Source organism: Pongo abelii, chromosome 8 (genome assembly GCF_028885655.2).
Source record: "Pongo abelii isolate AG06213 chromosome 8, NHGRI_mPonAbe1-v2.0_pri, whole genome shotgun sequence".
Taxonomy (NCBI): domain Eukaryota; kingdom Metazoa; phylum Chordata; class Mammalia; order Primates; family Hominidae; genus Pongo; species Pongo abelii.
The window spans coordinates 80509602-80534384 of record NC_071993.2 but is presented as its reverse complement, the minus strand read 5'-3'; positions in this window follow the sequence as shown (position 1 = coordinate 80534384).

The following is a 24783-nucleotide window of genomic DNA, read 5'->3' as shown; positions in this document are numbered from 1 at the left end:
CTTGTATGATACTTGGTCAGTGAGTCACTAACCTCCATCACACAGGCCAGTCTGGCTCTTCCAGTCCCGGGAGTAACACAGTAATGTCAGTGGGTATGAATAGTTCGAGTCTCAGATCACTCAGCTGGGAGATGATATTTAGAAGGATGGCTCAAAAACAATTCTGACCAAGCAAAGCATTAGTCAGCTTGGGAAAAACTTTATGGGTTGGGAAGAACTTCTCAGGGAGGGAGAAGTAACAGTATATTCTATTCATCCCAGGAGGACCATTGCCATAAATCAGTGAGGAAAGGATTTGTTTTGGACCTACACAGAGAAAAGGGAGGCAGTAAGAAAAAGCAGGCTGGATTGGGAGTTAGAAGACTATTTCTAGTCTAACTCTGCCAAATACTTAGCACAGGGCAAACTAGATACCCTTTCTGGCCTTCATTTCTTTATCTCTAAGATGGGAAGATAAGACTAGATGATCTCCAAACTTCTTTACGCTCTGACATCTACTGGATTTCTTCCAAAAGCACAAACTGTTTCCTGTGCCACAGAGGTCATTCAGAGGCTTCTCCTTATTTTTCAAAACGAATCCTAAACAATTAGAATGATTTCTCTTCTTATGGTTCCCCTCGCCCCTCCTCTGTGTTCTCCTGAGCTTATGAATACCTCCCTATAAGTAGCCTCATCACAGCCTGCTTTGTATTATAAAGAATATTATGTTTTCCTGTTGTGGGCTTTTGGCAAACAGTAACCAAGTAATTAATTTTAGGCTCTTCTAAAGCATGTAGTGAATGCTGCCTTCCCCTTTGTTTATCAGAATTGCATATTCAGGAAATTACAAGTCTATGATTGCTCAATATTTCAAGTATTACTATTTCTCAAATTTTCAATGCAAATGATCGAATAATTCCCTGTGTAACTTTCATGATACTATGCAAATACATAACTCCTTTGCTTATGTGTACAATTATTGGTTCATAATTTTTTTATTAAGAGAGCAGCAACTTATATATGTATATGATTATGTGTGTGTGTATATATAGATATAGATATAGATATAGATATATCTTTTTTCTCCTGTACCAGTATATATTTCCTTGGCTTAAAGAATTGGCATTTTTTTTTTTCTTTTGTTAGATGGAGTCTCGCACTGTCACCCAGGCTGGAGTGCAGTGGCACAATCTTGGCTCAATGCAACCTCTGCCTCCTGGGTTCAAGCAATTCTCCTGCCTCAGCCTCCCAAGGTAGCTGGGATTACAGGTGCCCACCACCACACCGGGCTAATTTTTGTATTTTTAGTAGAGACAAGGTTTCCCCATGTTGGCCAGGCTGGTCTCGAACTCCTGACCTCAAGTGTTCCACCTGCCTTGGCCTCCCAAAGTGCTGGGATTACAGGCATGAGCCACTGCACCTCGCCGGCAATTTTTATATAATGTTTTTCATTTTTATGCTGGAGCCCGCCTCACTTTTTCCAAGTCCTTCTTACATGTTGCTCATTATAAGGCCTTTATGAAGAATTTTAAAGCTGAAAGTGTGCTTCAAGGTCATCTCTGATCTAACCCCTTATTTTATGTTGAGAAAACAAAGGCCCAGAGAGTTTAAAATGTCACTGCCGGTCATAGCCAAGGGCGAGCTAGAACTGATGGGTCTCAATTTCCAGCCCAATGACTGTTTCTCTGCTATAGCACAGTAATATTTATGGACATATCACATAAAACATATCTATTTATATAAGTATAAGTATAAGCATAAGAATGTTTATGTTTGGTTTACATTCTGTTACAGAAAGGTAGAGAAATTCAGGTATATATTTTTTCTCTTGAATGTCTCAGAGATGTGCATCTTTATGAGTATTATTCATTGGTTGAAGAAAACATTGCTAAGTAAGTAGAAGATATGTATCCTGTTTCTTTAGAAGCCTATTTCATGCTGTGCCAAGGGGATAGAGTACAAGCGCTGGTTAATAATTTATAGTATATATTCATCTCCATTCCTCTTTGACTAAAATATTAATTCCCCATTGATCATCATTATTTGCTTTTTACCCAGGCAATATACAATATACAGAGAGTTTGATGAAAGGGTTATTTCCTAGACTCATCATGCCTCCTGTGCTCTGCCAGTAATTTACTGACTTTATTTACTTGTGGTAATGAGCATACCATGTAGAGTGTGCCAGCTGCTGGGATTGTCCTGGGTGCCTTCTTTCTAGGGCAGGATGACGTAAAAAGCACAGATGTTTTTCTAATTTAGCATCTGCAGCATGTGCTTGCATTTATATTACATTTTTCATGGAACAATGCAGATGAATATACAATATAAAAAACCACACTGGGGGCACTGGCGTGCACCTGTAGTCCCAGCTACTCAGGAGGGTGAAGCCCAAGGATCCTTTGAGCCCAGATGTTTGAGACCAGTGTCAACAACATAGCAAAACCCCATCTCTAAAAAAAATAAAAATAAAAAATCTCACCTTGATTTAATAAAATGAGTTTATTTAAAATATCTTGAGAAGTGTCTGGAGGGTGTATGTGTATTTAGGCTTGTTTAAAAAAACAACAGGTCCTGGAAGATGGGGCATAGAACATTTGGTTTAATGGCTTAGAAACTGTATAATTCTAGAATTTGTATAATTTTTGTATATATAGATATTTTTGTATATATGCTTACATTGTGTGTGTACTATATATATATATAAAATTTGTATAATTTTTCATAATTTATAATCCAGGCAATGAAGAAATCTAGTATGTAAGCCATCCTTTACTATATATGCTAAAGGAGGAAGCTTTTTATATTTGAATTGGTAACAAGGAAGTCAATCTGCAAGTCATTCTTCGTTTATGTGAAGTGCAGTTTTCAACTTGTATTTGTCTAAGAATATCTGCCTTTCCAAAATGTGAACATTTCCACTAGACTGTGAAGCCATGGGGGTAACTGATGAAGGAGGAACTAGCTCTTGTCCCGCTTCCTCTTTGGGCTACTAGTTCATTCCCTTTCTATGCCTTGCTCTGGGTTGGGAATTGATTGCATCATCCTCACACCAGTAGACCCATGGGCTAGCTCCTCTCACCCCTTCTCTTTCTGACTTTCATCTCTGCCTTCCTCTTTTTAAAAAATGTAAACATTTCTGCTTTCATCTTCTCCCACTACCTCTTTAAAACCTTCTGCTAATATAAATGAACTCAAGAACTGTAAGAGCTCTTGGCACACTGAGTTTGTGGGCTGCAGTGCATGTCCATCACATACTCGTATTTTTTTCATAGTTGAGCCAGTGGTATGACAACCACGGGGTGTTTGGTTGCTTATAACACACTTCAAGGACAGTAGATTCATATTACGATTGCTCTTGCTCAGACGGTGGCCCAGTTCTTCCTGAGGTAAATCTGTTTGAAGAGTCATCTAAGCAATTCCTGCATATTGGGGGCGAGGAGAAGACAGTCTTTTTGTTCTAGTCTTGAATATCTTAACTGCCCTATTTGGCAAGTCACCATTTAATATATCAATTCTTCATGTATATTTGTATCAATTAGGATCTAGCAAAGAAATCAGAAACCACTTTAAGTATTTACAAGAGAAGAAATTCAATCTGGGTACAGGAATTGTTTACACAGGTGCTGGAGAAGCTGGGAGCCAAACAGGAGTTTATCAACAGAAAAAGAAGTGAAGGAGGTAAGGCCCCAGGAGCCAGGGTCAGCTGGCAGTGGCTAGAACCATGGCAGGCCTGCCCAGCAGGAGCTGAAGCCAGAGAAGGGACCCGTCTGTCACCTGAGAAGCCATCCAAGGTGGAGGAGCTGTGGCTTCAGGTTTCTTCCCACTCCTCATCTCCTCTACACTCCCAAGCCCACGCCTCACATTGCCCAGTCACAGAGGGCAGCCAGTGACACTGGAGCTCAGGAAAGGCAACTTGTTGAGGTCAGCTCCTCCTTGAAGAACATATAGATCGGAGCTGGATGGGCAGTGGGGCGGGAGGGGAGGCATAGGAAAGGGAAAGGAGAAGAATGGGTCATATTGTGAAGAGGCTCAAGACACACATAAAGGTCACCATCTGACCCTGAGTCTCTTGATCCCCATTACTGGTGAAATCTGAGTGCAGGTTTAGGAATCCAAGTGGGCAAGGATCACGAATCTGAAGGTTTTCCAGAGGCTCCCTGTGGTTCTTGGAGTAGCTGTTTAAGCTCCCTTCTCTTTAGGACTTTCCGGTTTTTCTCCTGCTGCCAACTGCCTACACCACTACTTCCTTGTTTAAACTTTCCCTGCCGTCACTGGTCAGAATTATATGGGTTTACCAGGGAAAACCTCAAACCTTCTTCAGCTAGCTCACAGCCTTGGTTGAGGGTTAGAATAATCAAGTCAAGGATGTTGACGTCTGCACAAGTGTTGCTTAAGCCTTAGAGGTGGGATCAGGTCTTCTCCAAACACCTGCACAGGAAATGATCCCTGAGTGCTATGCCGGGCTTTTTGCTCCACTGTCAAGTGCTCATCACATACCACCAAATATTTTAATTATGTGTTTAATGTCTTTGCAATTCTACTAAAATATAGATTTCTTGAGGATAAAGCCTGTACCCTATAGAACTTTACATCCCAGACACTGTGTTACTCAAATATTAGGTATTGAAGTTTTTGATCAATCGAGAGGTAGAGATCCATCAGACAGAAAAGATAAGCTCTAATCTCTGTGGTTTTGGGTAAATTAGTCTGAAGTCTCTGAGCCTTATTTTAATGATTTTTAAGATAGGATTTTAAAGCATTCTTCTGTGACCTGTTGTTTCAAGTACAACACAAGTAACTGGAGGGCAAGGACAATATCTTATGTTTTTATGTAGAGCATCTAGCACATTGTCCTGCACAAATAAGATGATCAGTACATGTTTAGTGAAGAGCACAAATAAGATGCTCAGTACATGTTTAGTGAAGAAAAATTGAAAACAAGATTGGCCAACCTGCAATGTGGATAAGCTTTTTTTTTTTTTTTTTTGAGACGGAGTCTCACTCAGTTGACCAGGCTGGTGAAGTGCAGTGGTGCGATCTTGGCTCACTGCAACCTCCACCTCCCGGGTTCAAGCGATTCTCCTGCCTCAGCCTCCTGAGTAGCTGGGATTACAGGCACATGTCACCACACCTGGATAATTTTTGTATTTTTAGTAGAGATGGGATTCACCATGTTGGCCAGGCTGGTCTGGAACTCCTGACCTCAGGTTATCCACCCACCTCGGCCTCCCAAAGTGCTGGGATTACAGGTGTGAGCCTCTGCACCCAGCCGGATAAGCTTTAAAAATTTTTACATTCTTTAAAATTTTTCTATTTCTGGCCAGGTGCAGTGACTCACACCTGTAATCCCAGGACTTTGAGAGGCTGAGGCGGGGGAATCACCTGACGTCGGGAGTTCAAGACCAGTCTGACCAACATGGAGAAACCCCGTCTCTACTAAAAATACAAAATTAGCCAGGTGTGGTGGCGCGTGCCTGTAATTTCAGCTACTCAGGAAGCTGAGGCAGGATAGTCACTTGAACCCAGCAGGCAGAGGTCGCGGTGAGCCAAGATGGCGCCACTGCACTCCAGCCTGGGCAACAAGAGTGAAACTCCGTCTCAAAAAAAAATTTTTTTTCTATTTCTGTTTATTATATTTAAACAGTAAGAGTAACTTAGGAATCTACTTATCAGGGATTGCAAACTCAAATGCCTACCAGAATCAAGTAAGTAATGTGAAACGGACCTGGTTAAGACAAAAGGGAATATAGTTGGCTCTCCGTATTCTCGGGTTCTGCATCCACAGATTCAAGCAACCATGGATTGAAAATAACTCAGAAAAAAACCTCCATAAAAAAATAATGCTACAACAAAAAAATTTATACACATTTAAAAATACAATATAACAAATATTTACATTGCATTTATATTAAATACTACAAGTAATCTACAGGTAAAGTATGTGAAGGATGTGTGTAGGTTATATGAAAATACTACACTATATTAAATAAGGGACTTGAGCAGCTATGGACTTTGGTATCCACAAAAGCCCTGGAACTAATCCCCCATGGACACCAAGGAAAGACTGTAGTGGGGGCTGTGGTGAACTGGAGATTATTGAAAAGAACATTAAATGTCCTCACTAAAGGGAGCAGCAGATATTCTGTCCTAATCAATTATTGTCATATGGGAGAATGGCTCCAATGTTGTCAGAACTTAAGGCTATGTATTTTTTTAATGTTTATTTATTTATTTTGAGATGGAGTCTTGCTCTGTGGCGCAGGCTGGAGTGCAGTGGCGCCATCTCAGCTCACTGCAACCTCTACCTCCAGGGTTCAAGCGATTCTCCTGCCTCAGCCTCCTGAGTAGCTGGGATTACAGGCGCCCACCATCACGCCTGGCTAATTTTTGTATTTTTAATAGAGACGGAGTTTCGCCATGTTGGCCAGGCTGGTCTGGAACTTCTGACCTCAGGTTATCTGCCCACCTTGGCCTCCCAAAGTGATGGGATTACAGGCGTGAGCCAGTGTGCCTGGCCTGAACTTAAGAATATGTATAAAATTTCTCTGCGTTTGTGGCTAGATTAGCCAGTTAGGAGATTCTGCTAGTATCAATGCATGCATTAAAAAATAATCCCCTGTATACTCCCAGGTGTTAATGTTAACATTTCTTATAAAGGCACTCATTTAAGATGCTTTGGAAATTACGACATGGTTTTGGAACTTTAATTTTTCCTGTCTTCCTTTCCAGTTTTAACTGGAATACTTTATTAGTGCAGCTCTCTGTTGCATTCAGTTTACTTGCAGAGGTGGCATAACCATAAGGCAAAAAAGAGAGCTGTTAGCTATTGCTGTGCTTTGACTTTCTATTGATGAAAGCACTAACTGGGTAGTTGTTTTTTTCAGATTATTTTCTACAATGATTATTATATAAGTAATGATAGGCTTTCAATCAGTTATCTAAAAATTGCTTACATGTAGAGACTACAAAGATTATGGATATGCTAATGTTTAGATGTGGTTAGCTCAGATAAGTGCAACACACTGTTGGCAAGGCCAGCCTTGAGTTCTTGTGGCAAAACAACCAGTTAATTTCAGACACAGAAATCCTCTGTGTACCAGCAGAGAGTAATGGCTCAAGCAGAGCCACTTGAGTTTCACAAGACCTACTCCAATTTGCTGTTGATTTGATCTTGAGGGGAGCTAATAAAGGTAGTAAATGAGTCATTTTCCAGCATGATATAACTAGAATTGGTTCTTGGCCCAGAAAGATGTGAGTCAGTTTAGTCCTGACTCAGTTCCCAGTATGATGCACAGTGACTCACTTCCCTATGTGATGTCATGTTTGTTCCTTATAAGATTTGACCTCCTCATTGTTTTGTTGTATTTTTTTAAAAGAAGAAAAGGAGAGTGTTGTAGAACAAGATGAAATACTCCAAGGAATATAGAATCAGACTAATAAATAAAGCCTTGATATTCTCACAATGAGCCTGAAGGAATAATTAAACTTTAAACACCTATATTGTTGTTCCCATCTATTTAGATTATTAATTTCCAAACAGCCTAGCTATTAGCCAACATTTGATTGAAAACATTTCACATGTAAAAGGAAAAAGAATTGCTATCACAACAATTCAATTATTTGGTAGATATATTTATAAAAGACAGCTGCATTTGAAAAAGTTGACAATAGATGGTCAGATTAAAGAGGACACATAAATTGATCTTTCTAGAAAGATACATTCATTTATACATGGAAGGTAACCAGCAATGGAATGTTTCTTATGAAAACCGCATTTTCAAAATATGTAGAATTTTAAAATACACTATATAAAAATGGCTTTGTCAACTGTGAATGCAGTTCAGTGTTCATGGCTTGTGTTGGCTATCAAGTTTGGAGGCTGAGGAGAAAAGCAACTAAAGCATCTCAGACATTGTTTGGTGAAATGTATTAACTTTGGTGACCCCCTCAAGGCAGACCAATCTCATCCTCAGTAGATAACTATACCGAGAAAGTCAAAGCTATGTAAGTTAAGATTTGTTTTAATGGCAAGCAATAGAAACCCCTTTTAACTAACATAAGCTAAAAAGGGAATATTGGATGGTTGAATAAAAGGAGGTGCAGAATAACTAAGCCTCAGAGCACTTTGGGGGCCACTCATTAGGTACTTCTAGATCTTCTATGGCTCTGTTGACTGCTAACCCTGCTCCAACAACCTTCTGTATCTGTTTCTCATAATTTACGTTTCAAATTCCCAGAGGATGATCCACTAATTGGCCTCACTCAGTAGGTGCATCTCCCTTTGGGACAATCATCCCTGACTGAGGGGCTAGCTGCACAATTCCCTCTGGAGAACCGTTATGAGCAGCACATCCCAACTTGTGTCTGTACAGAGACTGTTTTGTTCTCCAACTTCCTTCTCTTCCAGCCCCAGTCATAACACTGTTTTCATCTATCCTGTAGATGAGTGCATTCAAAGTTCTATGTTTACAGGGGTCACCAGGGGATCTCGTTAAAGTGCAGATTCTCATCCAGTAGAATTGGGGCACTACCTGAGATTCTGTATTTATAGTAAATTACCAGGTGATGCCAACAATGCTGGTTCTGGAACTGCATTTTCAGGAGCAAGCCTGTATTAGGTGTTCTTGATGCCTAACTAGTATCTATTCTCTCCTCCCCATTTCCTAGTAGCAGAGAAGTTTTTATCTAAGGATCCACTTCCATCCCTCTACAGTCCATGTACTTTGGGGGAAATTAAACACACTTCTAAGCGCTTGTGACGGGATTGCTTTAAGCTAATCAGTCATTCAAGGTTATTTCAATGTCCCGGAACCTGAAACAGTGGCTAATATGCAGTAGGTATTCCATAAATATTTGTTCAATGAATACATGAGTTGATGTGAGCATAAATGTGTGAATTAAGGGCCAGGCATGGTGGCTTACACCTGTAATCACAGAACTTTGGGAGGCCGAGGTGGGCAGATCACTTGACCTCAGGAGTTCGAGACCAACCTGGGCAACCTGGTGAAACCTTGTCTCTACAAAAAATACAAAGATTAGCCAGGCATCGTGGCGGGTGACTGTGGTCCCAGCTACTTGGGAGGCCGAGGTGGGAGGATTGTTTGAGTCTGGGCGGTGGAGGTTACCATGAGCTGAGATCGTACTACTGCACTCCAGCCTGGGTGACAGGCTCAAAACAACAACAACAAAAAATATGTCAATTAAACTTACTCGGTTTAGGTGAATCTCAGGACACTGGCTGGAATGCTGGTCTAGAAGCCCTCTTTGCCATCAGATGTAACTATCAGAGACTTGATTGTGACTGGCAGCATTTCTACAACCATTAGGAGAGTCAGCCTTAAAAAAAGGCTGACACGGCTGGGCGCAGTGGCTCACACCTGTAATCCCAGCACTTTGGGAGGCCGAGGCAGGTGGATCATGAGGTCAGAAGTCCAAGACCAGCCTGGGTAAGATGGTGAAACCCCGTCTCTACTAAAAATACAAAAATTAGCCATGTGTGGGGGCGGGTGCCTGTAATCCCAGCTACTAGGGAGGCTGAGGCAGAGAATTACTTGAACCCAGGAGGCAGAAGTTGCAGCGAGCCGAGATCATGCCACTGCACTATAGCCTGGGCAACAGAGTAAGACTCCATCTCAAAAAAAAAAAAAAAAGAAGGAAAGAGCTGACATGGCTGGGCGCGGTGGCTCACGCCTGTAATCCCAGCACATTGGGAGGCTGTGGCAGGCGGATCACCTGGGGTAGGGAGTTCGAGACCAGCCTGGCTGACATGGCGAAACCCCATCTCTACTAAAAATACAAGAAAAATTAGCCGGGTGTGGTGGCGGGCACCTGTAATCCCATCTGCTTGGGAGGCTGAGGCAGGAGAATCACTTGAATCCAGGAGGCGGAGGTTGCAGTGAGCTGAGATAGTGCCATTGCACTCCAGCCTGGGCAACAAGAGTGAAACTCCATCTCAAAAAAAAAAAAAAGAAAAGAAAAAAAAAGAAAAAGAAAAATGCTGACACTAGTGAAGGTAGGACAGAGAGAGAGAAATGGGCCATTGATAGCATCATTAAAACGCTGGATTAACTACTCTATGCCCACCCTAACAATTATGTGAAACAATAAATTCCCCTCAATTTTAAAGCCAGTTTTAGTTGGATTTTCTGTTACAACACAAAGAGTCTTAATCAACAATGGGGAAATGACTTATTCCATTCCTAGGCCATCCCACTTTGGTACAATGTGGGTGCCTTCATGGGTCACCCTGGTCAGAAAACACCAGGATCAGAAGGCGTTCCAAAATACCCCTTGGTATGAATTTAGAAACAGGCTTTATTGTAGACACATACAAAGTAAGTGTCAGCAGGCAAAAGAGTCATCTACAATCTCCCAGCCTTTCATGAATCCAAGAAAATGAATCTTTTGGAATATGGCAAGTTATGTTTTAGGGGAAGGACTCTACCTCCTTATTGCTTTCCATGTGGAGGGAGGATCAGAACAACTTATCAGTGGGGATGCAAATAGGTACTGGGGCACTAGGCAGTCTGAGTTATGTGTTAGTTGTTCTGAGAGGTTGTCTGGGAAAGCCAGCTTTCCAGTTCTGGAGATTTGAGGCCTGTGGAGAGTGGTAGCTCATATGGGTAGGGTGGGAAGGAAACTGCCAGTTCTGTGGGAAGCTAAATTTAGGGCAGCCCACCCCACTGGGAGAAGGGGGGAAGCCCCTGTTCCAGTTGGTTTGTCCAAGCCACCCCAAGTGACCTCCCAGAGTCACTTTTAGACAACTTTGCTTGTCATATACCAAACTAAACCCTTGACCCACCAGTTGCTTAAAATCCTTCATCTACTTCACCACTGCCTTCAGGATAAAGTCCAAGGAGTTGGTTGTCCGAGAGTCACCATCTGGCCCAACCCAACTATTTGGTCTTTTCGTGTCAGCCTCCACCTTATACTGTAAACTCCAACTGTCCTGGATGACCTGCTATGCTCCAAGCATTTCATGTAACAAAACCTCTAAGCGTCTGGAAGACTTTTGCACCATGCATCTTCCTGGAATGTATCTTGCTGAGCACTCTGCCCCCCACATTTTGTCATGATCAAAGCCTGCTCATCGTCTATGTTTCAGCTCCACTGTTTCTCCCTCTGGAAAACATTCCCAGATCTTTAATCCCCATACCCTGCATAATTAATCATTGCTTCCTCGGAGTTCCCATGGCACTTGGTTCACACTGCTAGCATGCACTTATCACCTTGTTAAGCAACACATCCATGGCCTCCCCTAGATTATCAGTTTCCTGAGCACAGAGACCTTGTCTTACTTGTCTTTACAGCTTAAGCCCTACTGGGCTGCTCTCCATGGGACTGAGCCTGCCGGCTGCACTGTGGCATCCTGCCCTTTATTCTGTATTAGGGAGCATACCTTATGGCCAAGGCTTACTGAGCAGTTGTACAGGCCTTTCCCTGGTGATAGGAGAATCTAAAGAGGACTTGGTACACCTTGTCAAAATGCTGGAATTTGTATCCAGGTTGAAGAGTGCCTAACACATTAGGGAAGAAATAAAATTGGGGTAAGAAGCAGCCCAATTTTTTAGAATAAGTTCTTAAAGGGTCAGTGGGACCGAATGCCTTGAGGAATAGCTACTGATACAGAAGATGACCTAGTTTGTAAAAAGAACAGCATAATATTTTAAAGAAAGGTTTTCCTCCTTTTGACCTTTTTCCAGTATGACTGTATTGCTGTTAACTTTATTACTGAAGCTTAATGCCCACGATACCAGGAAGCACTTCTAGAAACAGCTGTGAATGTGGCCATTCATGGGTTTTGCCCCCACCATCAGGGCATGTGGGGAGGGATTTCTGTTTCTGCTGCCATGGTGCCTGTGTTTTTCCTGTGAGTGCTAATGAAAGGCCCTTAAATTAGACCACACAGAGTTAAGGGAAATTGTTTATTCCTTCATTTTCATCATACCAAGGAACTTCAGAGATTTGGATCTATACACTTTGACCTCTAAGGAGTTTTAGAACAAAGATGTGATGTCCAGAAAGATAAGAATCAGCAGGTCACATGGCTTTTCTGAAGGTTTATTCAGTCATCCCAGGACATCTAAAGGCAGGCAGATGCCAAAGTACACATGGGGCATTGGGTGTGAGCCTGATGAGAGCAGAGACCGGGAGGCCTAATGGAGGGGCTGGCACAGTGACAGTCTTCAGGACTAGTCTGGCCTGTGCAGCAGCTGCACATGTTCCTGGGATCAGAGCCAGCTGGTGGCTCATGGCAATGGTTTCTGGGTCCTGGCTCCACCCCAAGACAGGCTCGAGCTCCTTAGCCCTGACCTGGCAATAGCTTTGTTCTGGCTCCACCCTGAAGTTTGGCTGCTGAGCCAGAAGGTGAAGGCAGAACCTTGCACTGTCACCCATGCCCTCCTTCCAGCCTGATACATAGGCTGCCCCAGGCAGGGCCAGGGACCAGTGGGAAAACCAGTCCTCCGGGGTGAAACTTCCATCATCCTCAAAACTTTTGTAGTGGTCTTGCCCTCTTTGGGTCTCCTGGGGGCACTTCAGTGTTGCTATCTGTGCATAAGGCCTCAGGTTAAAGTAGATGTCATACGGGATGGAGCAGAAATCTGGCAGGAGATCCCCTGGCTGTAACAATCCAGAAACATTCAGAGATGACTCCGAGACTGGATTTCAAAACTGGCTTTGGTTTTGCAAGAAATGCCACCGCAGATCTGGTTCTCCAAAATACGGTATCAGGAAACCCACAAAATAAGATGGATTTTAATCTCTATTAGAACATTTCCCAAACATTCCAAATAAAACATCACTAGTGACACTATTGGATATTGATGCTTTCAGTCTTTCCTCAAGTGTGGATAAAGCATCTTCAGAACATTTTAGTAGCTTTATTGATTGGAACTGGCAATCTAAGTAAAAGCAAAGTGCTTGCTATGCAAATAAAGCTTCTAGACAAGGCTCCAGTCTCCCTCTGGCAGCAGCTTGCCATCCCAAACCCCTCCCATCTGGGACTCTGAAATCTGCTTTTAAAATATAGTCTGTATTTGCATGTCCCAACTCCCCCCTCCTTGTTTTAGTCTAATTCTCCCAGGTTGAGAGAAACACAATAAAGGAAATTTTGTTGTTGTTGTTTTCAGTGCTTCCTTTTCACAGACTCTTTTTTTGGAATCCGCAACCTCGGATCCCAGCAGAGGTTCCTGGGGACTTGAAGAACATCAATCAGTTTCGCAGCTGGAGGCTGAGGCTTTCCTCAGGGAAGACTTTTTACATAAAACAGATTGTACTTTGTCCTTGCCAGGGCAGACAAAGGTTTAAATTAAATATGCAGAAAGCTCCAGTTGACTGCCTGCCACAGCCTGGGAGAGGGGGAAGGGAGATTGTGTCCCCACTCTCCTTCCTTTCTCTCTAGTTGTTTCTTTTTCCCATTTTGTTATTACAGTGATAGGAGCCAGCAGTTAAGAGACTTGGGCTTTAAGCTGGGATTTTCTGTAAATTCACTGTGTGATGTGATACAAGTCACTCAGCCTCTGGCACCTCAGTTTCCTCTTCTACAATGAAGAGTTTGAATGAGATGATCTTTGAAAGTCTTTTCCGTATTTAACCTTCCAAGTTATCTCCAAACTCAGATGCATGCTTTTCCAGCAAATACCCTAAGACTCATCTATGAGTAATGCATCCTCACTGTTCCTGGAGTGACTGGAAGGACCTGGCCTCTTTTCCCATACACCTCATGGGCCAAGCAGTCACATTATAAGGAAGGGAGGCCCAGTAGAACATGGTAAGTGGCAACTGACTTTGTATCTCAGTTTTAGGGAGTATAAGAGAATGGTGGGGATTGTGGCAAACTGAAGAGAAAGAGTCTTTCCAAAAAGGGGCATCCTCTACTCAAGTTGACTCAAGTCAGTTGTTGCCACTGGGAATGTGGGTCACTGGGACAGCCAGTTCTTCGTGTGGTGTTTTTTTTTTTTTTTTTTTTTTTTTTTGAGATGGAGTCTCACTCTTTCTCCCAGGCTAGAGTGCACCGGTGCGATCTCGGCTCACCGCGACCTCCGCCTCCTGGGTTCAAGCTATTCTCCTGCCTCAGCCTCCTGAGTAACTGGTATTATAGGCATGTGCCACCATGCCTGGGTACTTTTTTGCATTTTTAGTAGAGATGGGGTTTCACCATGTTAGCCAGGCTGGTCTCAAAATCCCGACCTCAAGTGATCCACCCACCTCAGCTTCCCAGAGTGCTGGGATTACAGGCATGAGCCACCGTGCCTGGCCCAGTTCTTTTTTATAGTGTGAAAGTGCTAAACTTTTAAATATTGGCAATGAATTAAGAAAAACTGTGTGTGCTTCACAAAATAGATAAATAGATCTGTGGGCTGAATTCATCTTGAAGATTAGTTTGCCGGGTCTTCATGGACCTTAAGAAGATAAGGTCTTTTCTGTCTCAGAACTGTTGAGAAAACCTATGTATTTAAAAGTGTGTTGTAAGCTACAGCAAAGTACTAGAGACATAAAAAGCAGAACCTTAATAGGTTGTTCATCATCTTTTTCAATATAGAAATTTTACACTGGAGGGTAGGTTTCAGGAAGATAACTTGATCCCTAATCAACTTCCAAATCAAGTCATGGCCGGGGAGTTAGTGATTCTGTTCTTTTGTTCATTAAAAATAATTTATAATTTCTATCTCCATATTAAAAATTGATTTCATGCTATTAGCCTTGTGGGGAAAAGCAGGCTATAATATAATGTATATTTAAACTTCATATTTCTATATTCTGTGGTAAGTGCAGTCTTTTATGTTATAATTAACATATTAAATGCAAGTATCATTTTAGTATAAAATTGAATATGGAAAATTGATATGAGTAATATGCATTTTAGTCAATATTTCTGCCATTTGAATTCACAAGGATATAATGTATATCTTCTACAATACTATAATAATTGCAAAAAAAGTATGCAAAGTACAAAAGCAATATGAGAGAAGTTCTATTTTCTTTATACTAAAGTATTAAACCTTATCTGCAGAAAGACAGAAAGAGGAACAGAGAGAGAGAGAATCAAATGAAAGTTGAATTTAGTCTTTTAAAACATACATGGTAGCTGGGTGTGGTGGCTCACACCTGTAATCCCAGCACTTTGGGAGGCCGAGGTGGACGGATCACGAGGTCAGGAGATCAAGACCATCCTGGCTAACATGGTGAAACCCTGTCTCTTCTAAAAATACAAAAAATTAGCCGGGCGTGGTGGTGGGAGCCTGTGGTCCCAGCTACTCGGGAGGCTGAGGCAGGAGAATGGCTTGAACCTGGGAGGCGGAGCTTGCAGTGAGCCGAGATCCTGCCACTGCACTCCAGCCTGGGTGACAGAGCGAGACTCTGTCTCAAAAACAACAACAACAACAACAACAAATACATGGTAGTAGCTAGATTACTTTTGTTTTTTTAACTGTATAAGAAATACAAATTTTAATTTCAGGAATGTGTATGATATATACTGCAGTTTTTAATTTATTTAAGTGATGTGCAAGTAATAGGCACAGGTGATAATTTAGGAAACAAGATAAAGTGAATCCCGTATTGAAATGCCATAATTTCAGAGTAAAATAATGGAAATGGTACTTAAATATAAAGCTTTTGCTTTTACATGGATAGATAACAATTCTGTTTTCAATTTTTTTCTTGATCTTAGCAACTTAAGACATAAATACTTCATTTCTTTATCCTTTTTTCTAGAGTTTGTCTCATTTTCTTCCCTTGTATTTAAGCTTTTTATCTTTTTGCCTCATGTATGTAGTCTCATAGATTTGATCCATTAATGTATAGTTTCTAATGATGGAGTTTAGAACATGCTGCCTCAACATAGAGCATCTTGGCATTTGAGAAAACAAAAGCAGGAAGGACTCTGACCTTCTCCCTCTCTTCTCCTTTGAAGCAGGTCATAAAAGAATTCTCTGACCTTCCTCTGAAGCAGATCATAGTATTGTCATGTGAGAAGTGTCCACCCTATACCCAGAGGAAAAGAGTATCCTTACCTTTGAAGACACAGAAACACAAAGAATCTAAACAAACTGTTCTTGCTAAATTCTTCCAGTTTATCCTCAATAGATCATACCCCCTTTGCCCAATCGTCGTACTTCATGACTATCCACTTCCTCATCAAACTTAGCATAAAAATACACAGGTTTCCCTTTTCTTTGTGTCTTTCTTTCTGAAGCCTCCTGTGGCATATAAAACTTATATTAAATACATTCGCATGCTTTTCTCTTGTTAATCTGTCTTTTGTAGGTGCCGCAGCCATGAAACTAGCAATAGGTGAGGGAAAGAAATCTTTCCTTTCTAAAACTAACTTATACTTTTAAAACACATTTTATGCTTTTAAGCTTTCACTTTAGAATACATTGAAGGGCACATGTATATAGTTTTCCTATGAGCAAGGCAAAGTATGAAGAAATCTTTACCAAGTCAGATGGCATAGGCACAATCAGAATGGACACTGCCGTGGTCTAGACAAACACCAGCTGTAAACAACTGTTTCAGACTTACATTTCTCAACAAGTTGCAACTGTGCAATTATGATCACTAGAATAATTACAGTATGGGAAGTACTAAAACATTTTGGTTATTGTATCAGTCAGGATAATTAACCATTAGCTGCCGCAATAGATCAACTCTGAAATCTCAGGGGCTTTATACAACAAAAATTGATTTCTTGCTCACATAAAATGATGTAGTCAGCAGGGATTCCCCTCTACCCAGAGACCCCATGCCTCTCCATCTGTGTGTAATGTTGCCATATTAACACTTGGTTTCCAAAGTCACTGCACAAGAGACGGGAGAGCTGGAGGAGGTCCCTGGCTCTCAGTGACCTTGACTTGGAAGCGACATTTGATGCTTCTGCTTACCTTTCACTGGCCAGAGCTAGATATATGGCTCTAACCTCACTGCAAGGGAGGATAGAAAATGTAGGAGAGCATCAATTATTTTGTGAGTTTGCAGGCACAGCCCTGGTGATGATTTCTATCTCACATCATGAATTTATTTAACTCAAGGCAACTTGCAACCTTTGCTGCAGACTCACGGCCTGATTCCATGACTTCTTTGCATCTCCTTCTCTTACGGCTCTATCATACCATATTCTTCAATCTATTTCTGGTTCAGATGCTCAAGAGAGACAATTTGATTGCCTTGTTTATTTATTAACATAGTCTCATTTGGACAGAGCTTTTTATTCAGACAGAGTCTCGCTTTGTCACCCAGGCTGGAGTGCAGTCGTGCAGTTGTGCAGTCACGGCTCACTGCAGCCCTGATATCCTGGGTTCATGCTATCCTCCTGCCTCAGCGCCCCCCCCCCCCCACCCCCCAAGTAGCTGGGACTACGGGCACATGCCATCATGCCCAGCTAATTTCTTTCCTATTTGTAGTAGACATGGAGTTTCACCATATTGTTCAGGCTGATCTCAAACTCCTGAGCTCAAGCAATCTGCCCGCCTCAGCCTCCCAAAGTGCTGGGGTTACAGGCATGAGCCACCATATCTGACCAGAGCTTTTGTTTTAAATCATATGATAAACATTGGCCAGCTAAATTTCAGGCACCCCCCTCCCCCAATGCCCAGAGTTGTATCTAAGATTCAAGTGGTGTATGTAGCATTAAGGCATTGGAAAAAATACAGTCTTACCCTGTATGTACCCTGTAAATATCCACCTTGGCTTTCGCAGAGATCACCACTTATCTGCAGATATCCATGTACTCTTTCTTTGGTCAAAGAACTACCTTATTTTTACCTAGGCGCAGGCTGCCCACTTCCCAGCCTCTCTGAAGTGAGGTGTGGACACGTGTCTAAGGCTGGCAGGTCGGCAGCGAGTGGGAACGGCGTGCCTCCTTCTGGCTCAGGCCCTTAAATGGCATCTCTTAACCCTCAGCTTTGCACATCCCTTTTTCTCTTTCTCCCAGGCTGGAATGAGGATGTGGTGATGATGAGTTGGCTTTGTTTCTGTGAGGGCACAAGGATAGCATTCTGTGGGGTGGCAAAGCAACAAGATGAAAGGAACCTGGGCTCCTGGGTGATCTGGTGGTGCAGAGCAGCTCTAGCCCCCTGACCAGTACTACCTTGAACTTGTATGTGATAGAAATGAGCACTCTATCTTGTTTAAGGCTCAGTTATGTTGGTCTCTTTGAAAACAGCTAAACCGATATCCTAAAGGATACTCCCATTTTCTAGGGGGGTCCCTGCTGTACCTTCCTTTGTTTCTGATGGTCAAGCCTCTTCTGGTCTGTGGCTTCTGAGAGCTTTGCTTGTGCTGCACTCTGCATGTTGGCGATATTCGAATGTTTCTTTGCCAGCTGCACTGTGAGAAACTCTGGTCTATGCTCATCTTGCATTTCTGGCACCATTCTCTGCCACCACACCACTTTGTGGCTTTGGAACTTTGTGAAGCTCTTAGTGGACCATCTGCCTAGACATGTCATACAGATTTTCCTTCCACTTCTGCACAAGCCAGATGTGGGGAACTAGAGAGTCCTATAGCTCCCAGATTTCACCCAAAGGGGAGCAGGATACTCAGCTCTAGAATCCCCCAACGTGTTTGGGCATTTTATTATTCCTCCCTGTGACCCCAAATATAGGGCTCAGCTTAAGATAAAAGTAGGTCAGACCCAGGGTCCCTTTTCAGGAGCCCACTGGTGTCTTCACTTTTCTTTCAAATCTCCCCATTCTGCTCTATCAGATAAATCTTCTGAGTCTTGGGAGCAGAGGAAGCTCTGTCCTAACAGGGCAGGTTTCCTTCCACACCTTTTATCTCACTTCCGGGGCGTAAGCTTTAGGAAGATTCTGTTTTCTGGATTATGTTGTATCCTCCCTTCTCTGAGGCAATTAAGGCAGAACCTCATGAAGTGATAAATAGAATGAAGTAGATGGACAGAAGTCTCTCTTAATACTTTAGAATTTCACCTGTCATTTAACTAGCAGCCAATATTGTCAAATACTTGTCTTTTAGGAGTTTCTTCAGTCAATAAATCAGCCTGGTTTGTCATGGTGCAGTGGGTAGGTCACTGGCTTGTGATTTGGAAGGTTTATGTTCTACTCCTAGTTTACTTGTCGTTTTTGGAAGCAGACCCTCTATGTCAATAGCAAAGGGCAATTCCAAGTGGTAGTGTTTGTCTGTTTTTATCTGTGGACTTTGATTCTGCTGATTGTGTGACATTGGGAAATTGACCTAGATTTCATGCTTCAGTTTTTACTGTATATTTCCATAGCATGCTCTATCTCAGATTCAGGGAACTTATGTGAAGTGATAATAATGGTTAATATTTAAATAGAATCTCTAAAGGAAAAGTATTGTTTCTAGTACTTTATGTATATGAATTCATTTGTGACTCATTCATAAGGTAGATCATGAGGTATAATCTAAAGTAGGGCTAGGATTTAAGCTTACACAGCCTGGTTCTAGGTCTGTGCTATTAATTATTAAGCTAGACAACCTCTTATAATAGGGAATAATTTGAAGGAAAGAAATGAAAAATGCCCTGCAATTATTGGAGTACTTTCCTAGTCTTATTTATAAATACCAATGTTTCAAAAGTAAACTGTGACTCAATTCTGCTGAAACCATCTTAAATTTCAGATGAGGAATAGCTGAATGGATGCTAATACTGCAGTGATTACAATTATTAAACTATTCATTTTTATAAAATCAATAATAAATACACTTTAACCCACCTCCTTTCAAAAATGGTTTCAGGTCACAAATCAGTATAAGCAACTCAATTTTAATTCCAGCTTAGAAATAATAATTCAAAAATAGTATGTACTAAGTAATTAAGTAAGGGTTCTTTTAATTTTTTCGCACTATGCTCATTAAATTATTTTAACCCTGGCCAAACTAATTGAAATTTAACTGCATGATAAAACTTTACCGCCATCTAGTGTCAGTTAGGAGCATTGCAGGAGTATTGCTTTTTGAATCTGTTTTGGTAGCTACCTGCCGTATCTATGGCAATATTAAGCGGCACTCCCAGGTGGCACTCTTTGACCCCTATACCAGCGACCTTTGATTTTATAGATTATTCCAATAATTTGAGTTCAGAGGAACTAATTTCATGGCATTTCGCATTTCTAAATCCTGGTTTATTTTATGAGTATGCTCTCAGGGGAATATAAGAATCTTTCATCCAAGTCAGGGATATTTTCTAAATTCTCTGAACGTGCTCACCCCTAAGAGCTCTTGTTACCTTAGCTTCAAGATGGTAAACGTGGGGGAAAACTTTGTGCTATATATTTAAATTATTATGAGTTTTTTTATATATCAAGTATTTATGTGTACACTATAATAGTTATCTACTGCTGTGGGATAAATCGCCTCAAAATGTAGCAGCTTAAACAGCAAAAATTTATCTCACACTATTTCTGAGGGTCAGGAAGCAGAGAGTGGCTTAGCTGGGTGGTTCTGGCTAAGGGTATCTCTCAAGGTAAGTCAAGTGTGGGATGAAGCAGCAGTCATCTCAAAGCTCAGCTGGGGCTGGAGAATCTGCTTCCAGACTCACCCATGTTAGCAGGTTTTGGTTTCTTGCTTGCTGTCAGCTAGAAGCTCAGTTCCTTGACATGTGGGACTCTTCACAGGACGTGCTTCCCCTAGAGCAAGAGGAGAGGGGAAGAGAGTGAGAGACAGAGAAGAAGCCATAGTCTTTTAAAATAATCTAATCTTACTCTCATATGTTATTGATCAACCAAACCAGCCCTGGTCCCCTTGTGTGGCAGAGAATTACAAAAGCTTGTGAATAACAGTAGGTGGGGATCCTTGGGGCCATCTTGAAGGCTGGTGACTACACCCACCATCAAGCTTTATTAAATAGTAATGTTTTGCCCAATTTGTGTAACTGCTTCATAGCATGAGTTTAGCCCAAGGCTAAATTCTGAGAGGTACAAATGGGAAACAACTTTTTCTCCCTTGGTTGCTTTCAACCATACTATGCTAAATCTCCCTTCTGTGCTCTGTAACTTGAATCTCTGGTAGATTTCATAGCTTTTGGCTCACATTCAGCTGTAACAAGAGTCCTTGTTTGTTTGTTTCTTATTTTTAATACATGGTTTCACTCTGTTGCCTCACTGCAGCCTTAACCTCCTGGGCTCAAGTGATCCTCAATCTCAGCCTCCCGAGTAACTGGGACTACGGAAATATGCACCATACCTGGCTAATTTTGTGTGTGTGTTTGTGTGTGTATTTGGTACACATGAGGTCCCACTATGTTGCCCAGACTGGTCTTGAACTCCTGGGCTCAAGTGATCCTCCTGCCTGGGCCTCCCAAAGTGCTGAGATTACAGGCATGAGCCACTGTGCCTAGCCCCTGTTTTCAGGTATTAAAAATCTTAGTCTGGGCTGGGCATGGTGGCTCACGCCTGTAACTCCACTACTTTGGGAGGCTGAGTGGGAGGATCACTTGAGGCCAGGAGTTTGAGACCAGCCTGAGCAACCTAGCAAGACCCTGTCTACTGTATTAAAAAAAAAAAAAAAATTAGCTGGGTGTGCGGTGCATGCCTATAGTCCCAGCTACTTAGGAGGCTGAGGTGGGAGGATCACTTGAGCTCAGGAGATTGAGGTTACAATGAGTTATGAGTGCACCACTGTCTTCCAGCCTGGGTGACAGAGTGAGACCTTGTATTAAAAAACAAAACAAAACAACCCCCCCTCCGCCAAAAAAAACTTAGTCCAATCTCATATATAGCTCGAATCTTCTCTCCTTAACTCTTCTTACTTCTGACTCTGAGGAAGGAGAGCATGACTGTTCTTTCAGTGTTTTTCTGACTATTTCTCATCTCTTTCCTGCTTTCTAATTCCTCTAGTATAGAATCCAGCATGCAGATCAGAGAAAGAGGAGCAAAATGTCACTGTACTTAGCTGGTATTGTATGTGGTTCTCTCATGGATAATACTGGCTGGGACTCATTCCCTCTGTTAATCTGAGAATTCACATACAACTTCTCCAGGGCACCCTGTGGGGATGCAGGGGCTTCCTCCTATTCTGGTCATTCTCCAGTTGCTTCTGAAAATCCTCTCTCAGCTTTTGCCCCACATGTTCTGGGCTTCACTCAACACGGCTTCTTCCTGCTGGGGACCCCTGGCTTCAGGCAGTAGTTCTTTTGGTCAGGGTCTGTTCCAGATGATGCATATCTTGCTACTCTCTTCAGGTTCCCTTGGTCAATGGGAAAACACCATCCATCCTTTTCCTCCCTAAAGCTTAACCATCTAATCAGCCCTCTCTCCCACCCTGTAATTGCATGCTGCTCCAGCCAGTCTCTTGCCTTCAGCCTTCTTGAGATGGATGGAGACCAGGCGAAGATGCCAGCAAATGCCTGTGGATGCTCTTTGGCTCTCCTAAGAACACTTGTTGTTCTCTGTGGTCTGGAAGCAGCACCAGGGCCTGTGATGTCAGGGCTCTGTAAACATCCAGCCAGGAAGTGAGATACAAATCTTTCTCGTAGGCATTCCTGGTCCCTGTGACTGATTTGCTTGGACTCCTTCACTTGGCTTAGCAGTAGGGAGGGAGGGAAAAAGCCAAAGCTTTTCTAGTTCTAAAAATGCCTTTCAAAGCACCTCATAGGCCGGGCACAGAGGCTCACCCCTGGAATCCCAGCACTTTGGGAGGCCAAGGTGGGTGGATCACTGGAGATCAGGAGTTTGAGACCAGCCTGGCCAACATGGTGAAACCCTGTGTCTACTAAAAATAAAAAATTAGTCAGGTGTGGAGGTAGGCGCCTGTAATCCCAGCTACTCGGGAGGCTGAGGCAGGAGAATCACTGGAACCCAGGAGGTGGAGGTTGCAGTGAGCCAAGATTGTGCCACTGCACTCCAGCCTGGGCAACAGAGAGAGACTGTGTCTCAAAAATAACAAAAAACAAAAAACAAAGCACCCCATAAATGAATGTACAGCCTTCTCTTAAATTGGCTGAAGGTAATTAATGAAGTTTTATTTATTTATTTTTATTTATTTGTTATTGCCTATCTTTTGGCATTTTCTCCGCATCCTCGTCAACACTTGTTATTTTCTGTGTTTCGTTTTGAAGTTTGGTATTTTAAGGATCAGCTTGGGCATTTTAAAATAAAATTCTGCAGAAATGTACCTAGTGGGTCTCTTTGGCTTCAGGGTCTTAGCTGAATTTCAAAGATAATAAGAGAAGGCCATTCTCTCTGTTCTTAATCATGTTAGGATACAAGAAGATAGTCATCTGCAAACCAGGATGCAGGCTGTCATCAGACACCAGATCTGCCAGCACCTTAGTTTTAGACTTCTCAGCCTTCAGAATAACTGTCTATAAGGGAACACTTGAATTCATCGGAGAAGAGATGATAAGTGCCGGAAGTAATTGAGGAGAGGGTTCGAGGCAGCTTGCTCAGCTGAGAGCTGACTGAGAGCTGAGAGGTTTCTGGCCTTGGGGAAACAGTGACAGAGAAATCCCCAGAGCTCCAAAATGGGTTTTTATGATCTTGGCTATGGGAGGAACTCCTGAGCCACTGGGGCCTCATGCCTGACATACGGAGCTGCCTAAAGATTGCACAGGAATCTTGCTCCAGAAAGGGAACCCACACAGAATCCCACGGGCATCTGAGCCTGGAGCAGTCTCAGCTGGGAGCCACTTGGAGAGCCCAGATACCAGGGATCTACAGACACAGCTGCAGCTGCTCCAACGAGGAAGAGGCAAGACTGGGTGCTCCCATGCACCCTCGGGAAGGTGCTTGCCACTCTGCTATAAGCTGCTGTGGAGACTTGAGACGCGAGTGAACTGCCCTCCCCCATGCTGCCAGCCTGGGCAGGGATTGACAGGGAAACCAGGCCATTCTATGCCTATCTAGGACAATACCCACTGCCATGTAATGAGCTGCTGTGAGACAGACGTGATCACACTGCACTCCCCACAGCTTCTTGCCCATACTGCTTGCCTGGGTGGTGCACGCCCTCTCTGGCTCCTGGTCCAAGGTGACATTTTGAGAGTTTAACACAGGGCTGCACCTCACCCTCGGCCTGAGCTTGGGCAGCCATAGCTGCAGCCACTGCCTGCCAAAGAGGCCCCACCCTCTCCTGTCACAAGCCCACAGCTGGTACCATTTTGAGAGTTTAGAGACATTGTTTGACAACCTGGCAGCAGTGGCCACAGCAGGCATTGTAGTCTCAGGTCAGAGATTGGAGCACTTGCTCTGGAATGGGAGATGGGACTCCGTAGCCAGCACTGAGCAGCAAGTATCAAGAGTGCCCCAGCAGTAGGCGCTGGAGTTAGGCTCTCTCCTGTCGCAGGACTGCAGTGGGAAGAGAGTTGCTGAAGCCAAGGTTTCTCCCAGGTGGTGAGACTTGCAGCCAGGGACAGCTTTGTGACCTGGAACTGGTCTGTACATGTCATTGCTTGGTGCCCCAGTTTCTCCCTTGGTCACTTGGGAGACAGTGCCCCACCAGCATTGAGGAGCAGGAGGGCGACGAACCCCACTCGCCAAGAGATCTAACCCTCAGCACAGACTGCCTCTATGGGAGGGGGAAGCACAGCCTCCCCAAAGCCGCCCTTGGGCCAAAGGAAATGTGAGTGTGGTGCCAGCCAGTGAAGGTGGCACTGCTGAAGCCTGGGAATGGACACGGAGAAGGGGTTCTGTCTGTCATCCCTGGCCCCTCTCAGTGCATTGTCACTGAGGCCTGGGGAGTGTGGGCTGAAAGAGTTCATTTATTAGGTTTCTCCAATGGCTTCACCCCCACTGAAGGCGAATATGCATTGGGGGAGGACGCTTTTCACTCTTCTCCATTGCTTTCACCCCTACCCCTACCTGCTGGCTGTTACTCTTA